Below are 18,957 nucleotides of genomic sequence, written 5' to 3'. Positions count from 1 at the left end.
GTATGTGCTTATATACATACATGCATACATACATACATACATAGACATTTGTTCATTTTATCAGCGCAAAGTAAATAGATTGCGGTGTCTTTAGTCTAAACAAAAAACTCAAGAGCACTCAAAAGTCAAGTAGAAAATTGCTAATGCCTATTGATTGATATTGAGTGGTGCGCCTTTGTGGGTGTGTGTTAAGCGACGAGACACTAGAAAAGAAATGGAAGTATTTGTGCACTTGCATGCAACAACATTTTTCTTGATAAAATATTTTCAATAAAACTGCTCATTTGCAAGTACCTCGCCAAGTTTTGGAATATCGGATGTTTTTTTTTTTTAAGATTGAGAATGTTTGTATTGTTTGAATGAATTTTTTTATTGTAATCTGGTAGATAATTTCTTGGCATTTATTTCTTGAATATGATGTGGCTAAGTCCAATTTTTACTTTTTCCATTAAATCTGGTCGTATGACGCTAATGGTGACTTGAATATTGCAATAAATCGATTGTTAAGCGCGCTGTACGGCAAGTGGTCGATGTTTTGGAAACAAAACAGGTTCGATAGCTCTCTCTCTATTCACCGTTACGGCAGTTCCCTCCTCCTTTCGAAAGAAATAAGGGCCGATGATACCGCCAGTATTCTATGAACTGCGCGCGCAGATTTATTTTCTTTTTTCCAAAGTAAATTTCCACAATTTGGAAGCGTTGTTTAGGCATTAAACGTTTTTTCATGACTTGCTAACAGAAATGCTAACACAGCTTGCCATCAAGGCGAACTGAGTATCTAAGGTGGCGCCATTAACAGTTACTTTATTTTTTGTGATTTTGACAAGTCTAACGTCAGCTCCCTTCGCCATACAAAACAAACAAAAGGAGGAGAAATTACAAGTTTGTGAAAAATTCAGTGAATGGCTTGGTAAAATTTTGATTTTTGAGATTTAAAATAAACAAACTAATGAAAGCGAAGTGCCGCAAGTTAAATTTTGAAAGCACAAATTAATATAAAGCCTTCAAATGCAGTTTGTTTACGTTTTTATGCGGAAGACGCTGTGGCAGGAAAGTACGTGTGTGTGCGTATAATTTCTTGTATTTGGTTGTTTCCATTGCTTTCGCTTACTCTTCTTCTTCACAAACAAGTAATTCCTCTTCCTTTTGCCTGTTTATTCATGGGCTCTTACGACTCGGCGAATTCTGAGGGCGCAATTGTATATTCTATCATTCTTGGTTTGCCATTCTCAGCTGTTAAACCATAGTTATCGATATTGATAGTTCTCATCCTTGCACCCATACAAGTTGGCGCAAAATTAATCATCCAATTTTGTTTTTGAATAACTTCTTTACTAAAAAAAACAAATAATTTTCTTCACAAGTGTCGAATATGATTGATGTACGACACAATTTGCAAAGATTAAAAATCTTACGATAGGGTGACTAATTTTGCGCCACCTTGTACTACACACCAACGTAGAGAACAGTGGCGGCCTGTCTGACAGGCAGCATGGCTTTAGAAGCGGCAGATCTACCTCAGGAGCCCTCCAAGATGTAATAGCTCGCGTAGAACATGCCCAGGCAGGTAATCGGTACTCCAACCGCTTAGTATTAATAGCCACACTGGATATTAGAAATGCTTTCAACAGTTTAAGTTGGGACGACGTAGTTGAAGCCTTAAAGGTAAAATTCAAGATCCCGAATAATCTATTGAAGATTATTCATAGCTATCTAAGCAATCGCGTGCTCTTATACGAAACGCGAGAAGGGTGTAAGACTAAACAAATAACAGCAGGTGCGGCCCAAGGATCAATACGATGAAATCCTTCGAATAGAGATGCCTGAGGATGTGCATTTAGTGGAATACGCAGATGACATTGCAGCTGTAATAATCGCCCGAAACACTGACGAAGCCAAAAGGAAGTTAAATCAGGTGATGATCCGAGTTCAGATATGGCTAGAAGACCATGGATTAAAGCTGACCGCTGAGAAAACAGAGCTAATCCTTCTAACGAACAGACGTATCCCATTAGAAGTAGATGTACAAGTACTCGATGCCACTTTATCGACAAAAAGAGTGGTCAAGTACCTAGGAGTGCAATTAGACACAAGGCTAACTTACTGGGCGCACAGAAATCATGCTGCCAAAGTAAGCGGCATGTTAAGTAAGCTCATGGCAAACCTTGGAGGTCCAACGCAGAACAAGCGAAAACTTTTAATGGACACGACGAGCTCGACTCTCTTATACGAATGCGAAATATTGGCAGATTCGCTAAGGGTACAATACCGGTGGGAAACTCTGCAACTCTACCTGGTCACATTATGGGAAACAAAATAGTAGATGAGATAGCAAAAAGAGCTGTTAGACTACCATTTGAACAACAGAAAGACCTACAAAAACCGCTAAATACAGTACAGAACGAAAAAGACGACTACATGAAAAAGCGAGTGGAAGCTAGGTGGTCTATGTAATCTGACCACATGCAAAACAGCAAAAGTCATGTGTAGAACAAAGTGCAAAAAACTGACTCAATTCGTGCTTACACTCTCACGAAAAGACTGTAGAGCTATTGTAGGTATGCTGACAGTCATAAGGGGGCGTCCATAAATTACGTGAGGTGTTTTTTCCAATTTTCTGACCCTCCCTTCCCCCCCTGGTGAGATGTCGTGAGATTTTATTCAACCCCCTCCCCCATCCCCCAGTCTCACGTGAGATTTTTCAAAATGTGGGTTTCTTATGTAAACGCGTTGGATATTTATTGTAAAAAGAAAAAAAAGTTGCTTCGTGCTTTTATTTACTAGTTAAGACTAGTAATCAATATTGCTGAGAGTTATATATTAAGTGTAATAAAAATTTAACAATAGAAGACTTAAATCGTAACTACTGCGATTAAAAAAAGAATATCTACTCCAATTCAGTCCATGGAGAATCATGCGCGGTTTCAAGAGAGACTATTGGGACCAACATGCCCATATGATTTTCAGTAAAATCATGTGCTCCTTCAACTTCGTTCTAATCTAACCACTCTAAGCCGTTGACGCTTGCGCACAGTAACTCATTAGCTCGTCTTGTGACAATCCGTGAGGGTCGCACTTTGCGGAACATACGCGCTTGCTTAGCTGGTGCAATGTGAGCTGCTCGCCTGTGCTCTGCAGCTCTTGTGATAGATGCGAAGTAAATACCGCATGTACGCAGCATATTTTCTCTAAATCATCACGTATACTTGGGCAATAGAGATCAATAGGCGTGCTGATGAAGGCATTCAGCGGTTGAATCTGTACGCGTATTAGAAATGGAGCAAAGGAATTCCGTCATGTTCTTTAAAGTCCGGAATTGTCAAACGTCAACCTGAGTGATAGGGCGTTCGCTCATAGTGGCGCGAAAACAACCGACGGGCTACACTGTACCGCAAATTCAGATTAAATTGAGCTATTTGGTATAAAACAAATATGGTGGTTTGACAGTAGTAATGTATAACGTCGAAGTATGAATGAAATTATTTTCTTTTGAACGAATTAGTGAATGATCTTAATCATACTACGATTACGCTTGAGATTAAATCTTAAGCATGTATATTACAATTTTTTTGTTTCAATCAGAAAAAAATTGCGTGATATTTGCCGAGACCCCCCCTCTCTCCAACGTAAGATTAGATGAGATTTGACTCGACCCCCTCCCCCCCTTAAACATCTCACGTAATTTATGGACGCCCCCTAATATGTTGGCTGCACATGCTCACAAAATAGAGAATGCTAGGTCGGACAAATGCAGGATATTCAGGGAGGATGTTGAGGAAACTGCGGGACACCTTTTGTGCGTCTGTCCGGCATTTTTAAAATCGCGCTTAAAATGCCTGGGAGTCCCATTGTTTGAGGGTCTGGAGGACGTTTCAAAAGCGGATCTCCCAGCTTAGATTCGCCAAAAGCGCTGACATCCTACATGATGTCTACTTTCAGTACTCTTAGAGGTCGGTCTCTATCTGGTATCGCTAGGGACCAAAAGGTCTATGCGTGGCTTAATGCCAACCAGGCTAACCTAATCTAACCTTATACTGTTATTAACAATCATTACAAAAGTGTTTAGATAACTACTCACTACTTTGCTTTAGCCGCGGGAAAAAACTGAGAAACTGTTCATTTGTGATATTTCCATTATCTACTTATGCCATATAATTGAAACATATGCTTCTTCTGTATTGCTTTAAAGTGCAAATTTTTTTTACGCTTACAAAGCAAATATACAATAGTTGACTAAAGAACTACTCATTGTTGCCATCACAAACACCTCAGTGTTTAAAGTGCTCTGCAATGTCTTGTTGGGCATACTCACACACACATTGTTTATTCTTAGTATATTTTGTTAATTAAATACTTTGTTTCATATAAATAATATGAAACACGTAATGATATGACGCAAAACTAAAATAAAACGAGATAAGAATATTCAATATTCATAACTCGAACTTTGAACTCCATTAAATAAGTGAGCACGCATTTTAAACAACCTAAAACGATTTGTGCATCTGTAACAAGGAAACGAAATTCATACTTCTACAATATATTGAGTAAAGAAACATGAAGGTTATATTAAAATGATAGAAATATGATTATTACTAAGTAGTTTGTTGATGGGAGAAGCCCTGAAGCAATAAAAGTATGTTCATTCCTAGGAAGGTAAGCATCCATAGGGCAAAAAAGGTGGATTGGTTCATTTCCTATGGTTTAGGTACGGTTTAGGCTCAATTTTTATTATAATTTTTTCATAACTCTTTTATTTATTACTCGATTTCAAATTGCGACATATAATTGAAAATATAATTTTAAGTGCTACTTGACCGTAAAATATCTTTATTTTGATGTAAGCATTTCTTAAGCTTTCATGTGACTATTTAAATTAAATTAAACTATTTTATTTAAAATATACATAGCTTTTATGAAAAAATACTAAATGAGTTACACAAAACAGTTTTTTTGTTTTTTGCAAATTGCCTGATTAAGGTAGGCTTGGCAGCCGTATCGCACATAGCGACAGCGATGCCACTTAGGCCACGAAATGGGCCCGTTGTGAGCCGCAGGGCCTGAGCTACATTTCCCCTTCCAGATTGAACCATCGTGAGCTTTGGACAAAGCGTAAAAGGTTGTTGATACCTAAAGTGTATAGATTCTCTATATTCATTAAGAAGTAGAATCTTAAGTATCGGTTTCTGTTTCGGGTTTGAGCTGCGCATGTGCAAAAAAGGTGTTGAATTGTTTCCAACTCCTCCTCATTTCTGCAGCTACGACAGAAGTCATGCACGTAAACGCCTAATCTCCATGCTCGATTTCTTATGAGACAGTGTCCTGTGAATGCCTCTACTAAGTTCCTAATTTGAAGTCTACTCAATTTTAAAATATTCTTGAACAGTCGTAGATGTAGGCTTGGCCATGTTTCCTTAGCAATTTCACAGGTATTGGCACTAATCCATCTTTGATTTACAAAATTGATTAGTGCGCCCATAACAAGAAACTTACAAGTGGCGAGAAGTACCCCCATAAAATTATTTATCTTTGGCATACAGGTACATTCTCTTGCAAGTTCGTCAGCCCTATAATTCCCTAGTATATCCCTGTGGCCTGGAACCCAGCATAAGATAATACGTTATTGTTTGGCCATCTCATTAGGAGATTGCCGACAATGTAAGACACTCCTTCAAGTTATTTGGAATGCATCCAGGGCCCGTAGGGCAGCTTGGCTGTTTGATAGAATGCAGATATCTGTTGATGATACCCTGTTTATCTCTAACCATCTTAAGGCTTTAGGAATAGCGTTTATTTCGGTCTGAAAACTCTACAGTGATTCGATAGTTTAAAGAATTCACTGATAAAAAGCGCTTCGCAATATAACTCTGATCCTACACCGGTGTCCATTTTAGATCTGCCTGTGTAGATCTTAACGGGAGTGTTGGGTGATGGATCTTCCTCAAGCTACTCCAGTCTAGAAGGGATTTTCATTGAGAAATGGGAGAGCGATAATCACAATCAAGATGGTTGAATATCCTTGTGTGACAGTCTTTCATTGTGAGCTCGCTCTGAGCTTTAAAGCAGCAAAGCCCGCTTAGTATTTGTAGAAGAGATCTAGGGGTGGCAGATGGAGTCCATATTACCTAAAGACACTTTGAATTAACGGCAAAGTGGATTTGACTTTATCACTATTCGATCCTGCCTAGAAATTTTGGAATTACTGTAGCTTATTTATTATCTGTTATTTCCTCCTCCATTTTGTGGCGTGCGTCTTGATGTTTTACCACAAATGGAGGGACCTACACTTTTAAGCCGACTCCAAACGACAGATATTTTTTATGAGTAGTTTTTTCATTGCAGAAATACACTCGAAGGCTATGAACAGTGCTTGGGAGTTTCTGGGAGTTTCCTAAACGAGCCTCTTTTCAGAGATAATATAATTGTAGGTGTGCATACATCCAAATACTGTAATAAATTCTTCTCCTAGCAATCCAAGTTACATATGTATGTATGTATGTTTGTATGTGGAATATTTGCACATTATTCTACTGACGTCGTTATCCAATATCGTAGGCAGAGGGCTGGTCATATCAACCTGGTGTTTATGTACTTATCATACATACCTATAAGCAAGTTTTGCTACCATAATTTGTTTAAGTCAGGTAGCGATAGCAGATAACGCAATTTATACATACATACATGCGTTCATACACAGAACAATTTTTGATTTTCCATTTTGCACTTTCTTTCGCCTTTGTTTCTATGGGTAATAAATTTATATTTGCTAAAAATATTTAAACAAAATAATCACCAGAAAATATGAACACGTTTTCGCGCTTTCATCGGAAGTTAGGTGTCTTTGAGAGATACTTGACTCCAAACTCCATTGGAAGCTACCCATTGAAAATCGGGTAAAGAAGGCCAGCAAAGCTTTTAACTTCTGCAAGTATATATTCGGCAAAAAATGGGGCCTTAAGGCACAGGTCGTGCTTTGGATGTACAACTTAGTGGTTCTGCCAATTTTGACGTACGGGTACCTGGTTTGGTGGAAAGCTCTTCGGAAGGGCTATAATATCACTAAACTGTGAAGGTTGCAAAAGACTGCTTCCATTGGCTACACCGGACCACGTAAAACTTGCCCCAGTGCTGTCCTGAATGTCCTTTTGCACTTACTGTCCATTGACTTTCAATAAATTTTATCGCTACGCAAAGCGCAATCAGCTTAAAGGAGGTTGGCCTCTGGAGGAAATCTCTCAAGGGACATGGTAGAGTTTTCAGGCAGTCAACAGCGTATTTTTCTGAACTTCGTCGGATCTCTTTATCCGCACACTGGAGTTTGAAGGTCGTGCGAGGGAATTCTTTCCAAGTAGGCAAAATTGGAATGAGCGAAAATCTGTACCGATACTGTATACGTTTGTCTTTACTGACGGCTCCAAGATGGAATCGGGAGTAGGAACAGGGGTTTTCTCTACATCAGCAAATTTAGCTGTTTTCTTAAAATCGCCGAATACGGCTAGAGTTTTCCAGGCAGGTATTTTTGCGATCCTGCAGGTATGCAAAATGCTTAGGTATCGTGGGTGCGAGAGAGATATTAACGTTTTTTCCGTTAGCCCAGTCGCGATCAAGACACTGATGGCGCCATGGTGCAGATCCAAACTGGTCAACTCCTATAAAGAGGAGATCAAATCTCTTGTGGGTTCAGGTAGCATTTCTCTGATCTGGGTTCCAGGACATATGAACATAGAGGGAATGATATTGTTGATGAGCTCGCCAGGAAGGGGTCGACTGAATTGGTCTCAGAGGTCTCCTACCCGGTCATCGGCATCCCACTTACTGTTGCTGAGGGGAAATTGAACAACTTATTTCCAAGAAAAGCTCTGAACAGATGCAGCTCCATTTCTTTAAGTGCTATTTTGAAAACCCCATTGCAATACACGCAAAGTGCAGAAGTGTTGGGGACTTCACACTATTAAATTTCCAAATTCTTAGCTGTCTTTACCGGTCATTGAACGATTGGTACACACGCAGAAAGCTGGGTTTTCCATTTAATACCCATTACAGAAGCTCTTGGGATCTTTCAGACGAGGAGCCTATTGAGCATTTTCTCTATAAATGTCTGAGACTCTAACCTAAATCCCATCAATTTTCTCCATTACATCAACAGCTCTGGCTGGTTGTAGATATCAGCATGTTGGTGACCTCATAATGGTATCAAAACGGCGCTTTGGTGCTACTTCGGGAGTGCCAAACTGGTATTTCAACCATTTCACCTCCCAACATGCAAAACCATCACCTAACACACGCCTCGAGTCGCTAAGAAATTAGCATTTGAATATACTATCCAAATACATACAAACATATTTACACATGTATGTAATTATATTGCAAACAAATTAATTAGAAAAGAAAAGAAAACGCAAAAGCGTTCGAATTCGTGTTCTCAGTGCCTGCTTTTTTAATGAAATGTTAATAGTCACAATCACATTATATAATAATTATTTTCATAACTTTACTTTCATTTCATTTGATATACAGCCGTGCCACATCTACGTTTTTATAGTATTTACTATTTAAATATAAATTCCTTACGATTTCAATACAGCCACAATCACAGATTATTGACCGATTTTTCTCATTTTCAAAAACAACCTACCAACTTATATTTTTACTTGTTTTTCTATGAAACATCAATGATATTATTGGGTTGGGGAATAAGTTCATAGCGTTTTTAAATTTTCTTTTATTGCTAACTGTTTGGCAACGGGTAAGTATTCATTCGATAGAACTCTTTCTGCTTTACAAAAATATGTTAATTGTATTTTTGAGTTATTTAATTTTTTATTAGTTTTGAAGCTTAGAAATGGAATACCCAGGAGGCAAAAATCAACATTTCAGACACCTACTCTTCTTTGCTTTTCATTGAGGTCAAAAAGCTGTTGAAGAAGATCATGGTGGGACTGGGAGGGCATGGTGCACTGGAAAACGCTCGAAAAGAATGCAACGGTCAACAAGGAGCTCTACATTACCTAGCTACACCACGTGAATGAGGCTATTCGACGGAAAAGACCTGATCAACATGGTCAAACCATACTCCAACACGACCACGCCAGGCCCCATGCTACACAAGTCTTCAAAACCGCACTCGAAGAGTTCGAATTTGAGGTCCTTTAGCATCTGCCGTATTCTCCGGGCTTGTACTGACCGATTAGCAATGTTTCCGCTCCCTGTCAAGCCATATGAAGGGAGTTTCCTTCCCCAATGAAAAATTGGAGTTCAGAGAGAACGTAGGTTCGAATCTCGGTGAAAAACCAAAATGAAGAAAAAGTTTTTCTAATGGCGGTCACCCCTCGACAGGCATTGGCAAACCTCCGAGTGAATTTCTGCCATGAATAAAGCTCTTCATAAAAAATATTTGCCGTTCGGAGTCGGCTTGAAACTGTAGGCCCCTCCATTTGACGCACATCACATATAGGAGTAGGAGATCGGCCAAACACCTAAAAAGGGTGTACGCGCCAAATATATATTATATATATAATGAAAACGGCGAGAAAATGCCTTTGCAATGATGCCTTATAATTCTCTATCGGTTAAGATTTGACCGAGTTATTCAAATTGTCTTTAAACCTATCTTCCCGGAAATTTTAAAAATCTCATTATTTTGATTCCCTTGAAAGAATTTTTTTACATTTTTACACAGTCCTTTTAACCCTTAGAGTACCGAGTCTATTTTATAATAAAGCGTGGTTAAATTTCAAGGGCCGCTGTTGAATGTGAACCACACCTAAACGTCAAGGACACCGTTGGACTTCTTTCTTTGGGGTTATTTGAAAGAAAAGGTTTACGTCGATAAGCCAGCAATAATTCAATAGCTAAAGGATGAGATAATTCGGCACAATAACGGCATAGAACCTCAATTATGGCTCAGCGTTATCGAAAATTTGGACCATCGGATGGAGGTGTCATGTCGAGGCCGCGGCGGCCATTTGGCCGATGTTTTATTCCACACGTAATTGAACCATACCAATATTATCATAATAACGAGAAATGATAATAATTCCCTAAAAAACTTGAAACTTAACCACCCTTTATAAAGGCGGAGTGGGGTAACTTGGGTTGCCTAAATGGAAAACTTACCTTATAATTATAAATTAATTAATAATAGAATGCCACTAATAAGTTTTTATACAGGATTTAAAATAAAACTCGACAACCTAAAGGGGAAAAGAGAGAAAGAAATTATTTACGAAGTTATTAAAGAAAAACTAATCTTTAGCGACCCACTCCGTACTCTAAAAGTTAAACTTAAACTGTTTTATTATCTCAGCTCACATAAAACTTAATAATTTTCCCAAATACTTTAGTGGAGGTCTTTAAATATAATGAATTTTATAATCCCGAGTGAAAAACAGTACCAATTTTTTATGTAGCTGATAGCCCTGGCAGCTAGAGCTTAATGAATTATAATTTATATTGTAATTAATATAAATAAATAAATAAAATTTTTATGTGGTTAGTGAGGCACCCTATTGTGCATATGTATGCATGTATGTATGTACATGCCGTTAATTGTTCTACACAAACGCACTTTCTTGAGTCTCTCGCCTCAATTCGTTGACTGCGGTGCGGTGCGGTGTCCAAAAGTGATGAGGTCTTCAGCTTATCAATGCTTCTTGACATTCGTTTCTCGCTGTTTCATAAACAATTGTGAATGAGTTGCGCAACGCATGCCGAAATACGCCAAATATTTGTTAACCACAAGGGAGGAAAATATTGAAGTATAAGAAGAAGAATAAAAACGAGTTAATGCACGTGTGCATGAATATGTGTTTATGTGTATACAAATACGGATATGCGTGTGTATGCACTCATCGTGAATATACTATTTACCTTTTTGAGCTTCTCAAAAACAAAAGAAAAAAACCATCTCGCAATTTATATTTATTAGTTAACTTGAATTATTATTTAACTTTTCAACGAAAAATGAATTGGCCAGCCTTCGGCGCAAAGAAAACCAAAAAAGAAAAATGAACTACGTCTGTGTGTGCAAGTATTTAGCGAAATACTCTAATGAGCACACATAGAAATGTCAATGCCGGCTTTGCGACGTTCGCCAATATGAAAAAAGAAGTACATATGGCCGCCATCTCAATGCCAATGTGCGTTTCTATGCACTTGCACACCTCGCAGATGGACACCCCACCTGCGCCATGCGACCATCACCTAAAAGTGGGTCAAATGCAGCTTGATGCGAAAGTTTTTGTTTGATTTTCATTTTGAGCCGTCGGCTAGCAATTACACTAAACAAAAAATGCACTTATTCCCATTTCATTATTCTTCATGACTTGCAGGTATTGTTATTTGTTATTTTTCTTTTCAGTTTGTAGTTTTCTTTTGTTTTTTACACAAATATTTGCTATTGCTTATATTTACTCGTTTTACTTCTGCTATTTTTCACTTTTTATTGATTGTTTAATTTTTCCATTTACATGCATTTAGAAAATTGCTTTAGAATTTCAACGGCACTCACTTTTTTTTCGAAACACAATTAAGTGTTGCTAAATAGCTGTAAGATTTGCACCAACAATAATTTGTTCTTAAATATGTATAGGTAAATATGAAATGGCAAAAAAAAAGCAATACCACTTAAGTACCCACCACGCACTACGATTGCTCCAGCCAGACTGGCGAGAATGTGGACATTCAAGTCTATGGCGGTCCCAAGAATGTTCAATCACATGCTCGCTCTTCAAATGTACGAGTATGCTCTCTCAGCCAGCTGCTTATAATGCTTAGCAAATATGTATGGGGCTGGGTGGTATCCAAAAAGCTTGCGCAAATGAGAGCTTGAGCTAGAGAAATAGAAATAGATGGCATGTGAGTGCAGGAGAGTTTTATTGGAACTCAACCAAAAATTTTGTTAATAATATAAGTTTAACGAACTGCCAATTGCAAGCGAGTCTCTACTAAAAAACTTAAAAAACAAAAAAAATATGTATGTAGAAAAAGTAGATTAAAACTGACTGGACTTTGAAATGTTGATATTTTAAAATGAAAATATTTATAAATAAAAAATATATTCTCATATGTTTTGAAAATTGCGAAAAAAATATAAACAACTTTATGTAGGTGTGAAGCAGAAATTTTTATACGCAGCTCGTTTGCATTCGGGTGCACATTTCTATTCTGCTGCAGCACATTTTAATTTTTATATGTACATAAGTAGATTTTTAAGTTAAATTGTAAGTATCCTTTTAAGTTGTTAACTTTATTTAGAATTATGTGCATACTTATAATTAAATTAACTTTTTTAGATATCCAACAATTCCTTTAAAAAATAATGGTGAAGGTTGCCTATACTTTCACTCCCGGAAATATCGAAAGCAAGCGGCTCTAACTCCGACCACTTTGTATAACCGCTGCCTAAAAGCAAGCAACACTCAAGCAAGTCTCAACTATCATATTAAAGGAGTTGCTGCAGCGCTGTCCCAGTGTGACTCAAACTGCCATGCTACCATATGTTTTGATTGTTACAGTCGACTCCGCTTATGGTGCTCACACTCACCAACGCCAACGTGCGCGCGTATCAGCTGACACGATGAAATCAATGAGAGCCCTATGTAAATGAATTCTCACCAACGTTCCGTTCCGAAGTATCGTAGATCGTTGTTTCATTGTGCCATTGATACGGGCGTATTGGCCTCTGGTGACGATACAGCATGCTTGACTGAGCTTTGTATGTGTTAGTGCAGTCGGGTGGCGTCGTGTCACACATACTTGTTGTCGGTAAAAATCAAAAATTTTAGATATTAGCGTCAAGCACCCGACACGCACACATATAAAGTTCTTGTCAAACAATGCTTGACCGTCACCAGAGGCCATATGTTTACGTTGATGAGAGTGAGCGCCATTTATTGTAGTTCGCTGTTTTACCTCCGTGAAAGCGCAGCGAGGTATGAGACCTCTTCTATTTGTTACTTCTGCTCGCTATCTCTCTGCTCGGCTCACTTGACGACAAATTTGCATGTGAAAGCAATAACAAAGTTATCGAACAAGATTCGCTGCTAGCGAGTACGACTGACATAAAATTGGCTTAACTCACTATTTTAAAAACAAATTTAATTTTACGCAGCTCTATTCCAGCGCTATCTTAGCAGCGCTTATTTAAACCAGTTGCTTCATCTATTGCCCACCTGCTAATGCTTAGCGAAAAGATTATTATCTTTGGGGTGCCGTTAAAGACCAGTGTTATGCCAACAAACCAGCAAAAGTTGATGCACTGAAGACCAACATACGCGATGTCATAGCTGAAATACAGCCGCATACAATCGAAAATGTGTTGAAAAATTGGACCGATAGTATGGGGTAGCATGGTTAGCCGAGGCAGCCATATGAATGAAGTTGTGTTCCATCATTAACCGGAAGGATTGTACTTCAAAATAAAAAAAAAAACAGTTTGAAAAAGTATTGAGTAATTTCTTTTTTATAGCATTTTTAGTTCCGTAAAGTTATATGGCGGACCCTATATAATCGGTTTGAGTTAAAAGCACATATACGGTCCCCTTAGTGTTTCCAAAGCGAATCTATTTAAGGTGGTGGCATTTGAGCAACAACAACTTTTGTTTTTAATAAGAACTGTCAAGGAAAACTGAATAGCAGAATGGTTTGAATGACAACCAGATACAATTAGTTTGTCGCGCATTCACAACAACAATTTTCCTGCATTCTGTTTTACTGGCATTTCTAAATTAAAAGCGAATGGAAGAAGAGGAAATCAACTACTCTAATGACACCACCTTCTATTAGATACGCCTTGAGGGTTGCATTTCAAAAGTCAGCGACTATTGTGAATGGGCTCCTCAATGATCCTTTTGTGTTTCGAGCTAAACGTTAAACTGATGGATGCACAAACAACCTTCTTTTGGGGTGCCGTGTCGTAAATTCGTCTTCTTTCATACGGGTGACATGGCCAAGCCGTAGCTTAGATGCTGTCTTTCTACACGCTTAACTATGTCCATGTCCCTTTACAGTTCATACAACTCGTTGTTCCACCGTACGCGGTACTCCTCACTAACGTGGAAGGGGCCAAAGATCTTACGTAAACCTCTTCTCTCGAAGGTTCCCGAAACTTTTTCATCCGCTGTTGACATCATCTATGCTTCTGCGGCATATATTAGAATGGGAGTGATGAGCCTTTTGTAGATTGCCAGTTTAGTCCTTTGAGAGAGAGCTCTACTTCTCAGTTGCCTGCTGAGCCTAAAGTAACACCTCTTGGCAAGAGTTATTCTCCGTTTGATCTTCAGTTTGACGTCATTTCCGTTGTTAATGTTGGTCTCAAGGTAGACAAAGTCTTGCAAAACTTCGAATTGTTGTTTGTCAACACTGATCTATTCTCCAAGACGCGAACAATCCCCGTGTGTTGACAGCAGGTACTTTGTTTTACCCTCATTCACCGCAAGACCCACATTGCTCGCCTCTCTCTTTAAACTTTAGTACTCCGAGCATACAGCGCGGTTGGTTTCGCCGATAATGTCGAAGTCGCGGAAGAGGTTGAAGAAGTCACAAGTTAGAAAATCGCCGTGTCTGAAACCTTGCTTGGTATCGAACGGCTCGGAGAGGTTACTTCCAATTCTGACGGCGCTTGTGGTAGTTCGCAATGCCATCTTACACAGCCTTATTAGTTTTGCGGGGATACCCAAGTGGTAGAAGTGATTTCTATCCATGCTATCAAAGGCGACTTAAACGTTTGTACGAAAGGTTTTCGACTGGTGATGCTCTTTCTAATCCAAAGAGGCCAAAAAAAACTTTACAATGAATTATCCGCATTGATTTGCATTTATTTCCGTATAAGATTCTATTTACGCAAAGATTGTTGCCTGCGGACAAGCCTCGTCGATTGGAATGGGCCCAAAGAGTCATCGAAATCCGTCGGGTCTGTCGAATATGGGCAACCCTGTATATGTTAAGCAGGCTTATCTCGCGGTAATTTGCTTTTGTACAGGTTGGTTCAATGATTTTTTTTGATGAAATACGTTTAATTTTTATTTCATCATGTTTTTAGTCCATTTTATCTATTTATGAAACAAAATATATGTTAAATACTCACCACGAAACTAACCAACCTGTAAACTAATTTATTTAGAGGCAGAAGAGAGAGAGAGAATCTGAAATTTAGTTAAGAAGAAAGTTTGCATTAAGAAAAGTGGTATTTTCGCAATAAAAGAGAGGATAAAATGAAATATTTAATTTATTGTAATTTTACATAGTAAAAAATTTTGTCTTTGTATTAAAGATTATCTTCTTTAAATATGGTTTAATTACTTCTTCATTGAATTAAAGCTTTAATCGGATTTTTATAAATTAAGCCCTGGTGGCAGCATTATGTAGCCACCACAGTGTTATGGAAACTGATAATCACTATTTGTCTGCCCAAAGTGCCGCCTAAACTGTGCAGAACTTTTAAATTTTAAATCTCAGTAGTGCCGCTGAAACTGCGCCACCCTGTGTATTAACCGCTAATTGGTTAATACAGTGCCTCTCAAACTTACCTTTCGCTGTTGCTAGCTGAACATTTTCTGGGCGCCTGATAAAATTTGGACAAACGACGGCATGCTTGGAATTGCGAATTTGGTTTTGGAAGTGAGTGAGTCCTGCGGTAGTTAGTTAGGATTTCCTTCTAAAAAAAATTGTTGCTTTATATACTTCGTGAATAAAATAAAAATTATAATTCAAAAAATTCTTCGAAATGGTGTCTCACGAAGTGTGGACAGTGGCACCTTTTTGCTGGTGTCACATAATCATCAACTCTATCTAACTCATCGCATTTTGGTATAAGGAGCGCGTTCAATATCGTTTGCCAGTGACAGGGGTGTTGTGTTCCATTGGCGTCTTCAAGAAAGTATGACCCAATTGCATGTTCGGGGTGAAAACCGAATACTTTTTTTTGGAGCAGTGTTGGCCCATAAAGGAAAGGAGGATTTTCGGTTTCCCAAAACCAGGTATTTTGATAGTCTCTATGCCCACAAAAATGCCCATCGCTCACCCTTACATTATCGAAATACCATCTTGATCAAAAAGTCCCCAGAATATATTCAGAAAATTAAAATAAAAGTTTATTCTTCAAAAGTGATATTTTCGCCTTCGAAGTACTCCCCATAAACTGTAAATCACATATGCCAACGTTTGATGCAACTCTCAAAAAATTTCTGGAACTCTATTTTCAGTATAACAATCAGAGTCCTCTTCGATCTTTCCATTACTTCTTTCGGCGGTTGAAGCGCCGAAGTGGTTCCCCCTAGTGGTTTTTGGACTCGATCGAACAGAAAAAATTGACTGGGAGCCATATCAGGTGAATTCGATTCCTGTTGGATGATATTTGTTTCGGTCAAAAATTCACGAATAACGGTGGCACGGGGCGACGGTGCAAAATTCTCGAGTTGTTTTCCCACAAATCCTTTTTTTTTACGAATTGCTTCACGCAAACGTCTCATAACGCCCAAATAATAGTACTTATTAATTGACTTGATTTGACATTCTGGCAAAATATCGTTGTAGTCCATAAAAACCGTGAGCATCGCTTTGGTTTTTAACTGAAAACGACGTAGATTTTTTGGACTTGATTCATTTGGAGCTCCCCACTCACTGGTCAGATGTCTGGATTGCGTGTCGTACCCATAAACCCAGCTAGCATCTGCAGTTATGATGCGTGTGATGAATGTTGGGCCGGCTTCAGCCTAGGAAAACATGTATTTGGCGATATCGACGCCCTTCTTTGCATGAAATTCAGGTGAAATTCAGCAACACGGCGCATACCAAAATCATTATCTATGATATAATGTCCTGAGCGGATCCACAAGCAATGTTCAACTCCTCTGCCAGCTCACTTATGGTTAATTGGCGGTTATTGATCTCTTTGTGACTTTTCTTTCACTTTACTGATGTTTTCATCACTTTTCGATGTCGACGGGTTGTCCCTACGTTAGTGTACCTCGATTTACTCACGATCTCTCTGCAGCGTTCATGCCACTCGTAAACGGTCATTTTCTTTAGGGTATCATTACCGAAACAGTTTCCCAAAATTGATAAGGTTTTTGCACCAGTGAATCTATTTTTAACGGAGACTTAATACACACTCGCGGTTGCCAATTCAAATCCATTTTTAAAACTATAAAAAATCGAAAGCACGTGCATAGGCAGGTTTACTCAAGACGGCGTAACTTTTGCAAATGTCAAGCAATGGCGATAAAATTCCGGTTGGAATGTTAATCAAAGGCGTGATAACCTAACAAAAACGTAACAGAACTCAAATCAGCTGACTTGGAGCGTCATCTGGCGGTTGTTCGGGGAACTTTGTGATCAAGGTACACCAGACATTTTATTCTTCAGCTGCAACCGCCTCTGAATGTACACCACACAGATTGGGTGGTTGGCTAAATAGCAAACATCCCCTAACTCGTCTTTTTACAATACGGGTCGGTTTTTGCTTATTATTTTCTTGAAGTTTACGTCCTTGCTATTTTCCCTCTAATATTTTAAAGTTCAGTTTCAGTTGCAGGTTAATTATTTCCATGTCACTTTTCTAATTTCAGATGTATAGAGTCCAGTGTCGAGTCCGTACATCGTCACCCAAAATGATGATCCAAGTTTCGGCACATAAGTGCCGCTCAAATTGCCTTCTGAAATTGTTGGTGCTGCAGTAACGGTCAAACTGCATGAGAAAAAGTTGCTTGCTGCATCTTTCTGCGCGCTTGTCAGAATTGCGGGAAAGCAGAATTTTGGTGTCTACCAAAGTGTATTCCAAACTGTGTTAGAAATTTACTGCATTTGCATTGACCGACTGACTTGAGAAAGTGAAGCCATTGTGCGAGTAATTCGTTTCGTATAAAGTACAAAAAAGGAAAAAAGAAACACATTTTTATTATTTCAACAAATTGTCCTTTTTTATTTAATATTTATTTCTCTTTACTAGTATTAAATTATGCTAACATTCTTAAATGAAAGGAAGCACAGATTTGTAATACAATTTCAATATTTCTTTTTAAAAAACATATTTCATATTTTTTATATTTCATTTTATCGAATTAAAAACTAAAGAAAAGCTTTGCTTTAACAGGAAACAGAAAACTTAGTATTGCAAATGAGAAAAATAGAAAAATATAAAGTTAAAGGTTGGTTCCTCTTTTTTAGTTATTTAATTGAAATTTGTCTATTTTTGGATTTATTTTTTTTAATTTTATTTTGCATTTTTAATTCAGAGGCCGTTGGCTGTCAACAAAAAGTGCTGGTTAAATGTAACATATTTTTTAAATAAAAAATTACATATTTTCTAAAATTTAAAATGTCTTGAAATACAAAGTTTTTAACATTTTGGGTTTTTAAATTTATTTTTTGCCTTTTTTGTGATGAAAACACATACTTTTGTTGATTTTTGGAATATTGCAATAATTTCATAAATATTTACTAAAAAAGATTTACTTGTAATAATGCTTTTTTTGTTTTTTTGGTGATTTGAGGTATTGCAATAATTTCGGAAATATTTAAAACAACTTTATTGCTAATATTTTACTTTCTGAAAATTTGAAGTTTAGTTCATGAATATTTTTAGTTATTTTTTGTACAAATTATAAAAAAAAACGTCTGTTAGTAGGCTTTTGGAATGTCGCAATAGTTTCTCTAAAATTACTGTAGAAAATTAACTATTAATTAAAATTTAAATGTGTTTCATGGGAGAAAGCCGCTTTAGTTGAGCCTTGGAATGTTGTAATAATGCTAAAGAAAATTTTTAACTGAAAGGTTTTTTAGTTGAGCCTTGGAATGTTGTAATAAATTCAAAAAAAGTTTATTCACCATTTTTTTGCCGATACTTTTATTTCTGTACATTCCAAGTGTGGTTTGTGAACATTTCGAGTCCTTAATTGTTTTTTAGAAAATATGAAGAAAACTATTTGCAAAATTTATTAAACCAAATTATTTACCCGA

At 37.7% G+C, this 18,957-nt stretch overlaps 1 protein-coding gene across 2 annotated transcripts in view; it reads right to left on the bottom strand.

The window, feature by feature from the left end:
• Positions 1-11,742, bottom strand: part of LOC128857955 (alanine aminotransferase 2) — a 59,012-nt gene extending 47,270 nt beyond the window's left edge. Inside the window, exon 1 of one of the 2 annotated variants that reach the window (XM_054093816.1) lies at positions 11,638-11,742. The gene's annotated coding sequence lies outside the window, so the exon portion shown is untranslated. Of the gene's footprint in view, positions 1-11,509 lie in introns of both variants that reach the window. The other variant, XM_054093813.1, reaches the window with a different exon arrangement.
• Positions 11,743-18,957: the final 7,215 nt, after the last annotated feature.

The sequence above is a fragment of the Anastrepha ludens genome, chromosome 3 (assembly GCF_028408465.1).
Source record: "Anastrepha ludens isolate Willacy chromosome 3, idAnaLude1.1, whole genome shotgun sequence".
NCBI classification, from domain to species: Eukaryota; Metazoa; Arthropoda; class Insecta; order Diptera; family Tephritidae; genus Anastrepha; species Anastrepha ludens.
The sequence above is the reverse complement of the archived record's forward strand: the minus strand, read 5'-3'. Positions and strand labels throughout refer to the sequence as shown.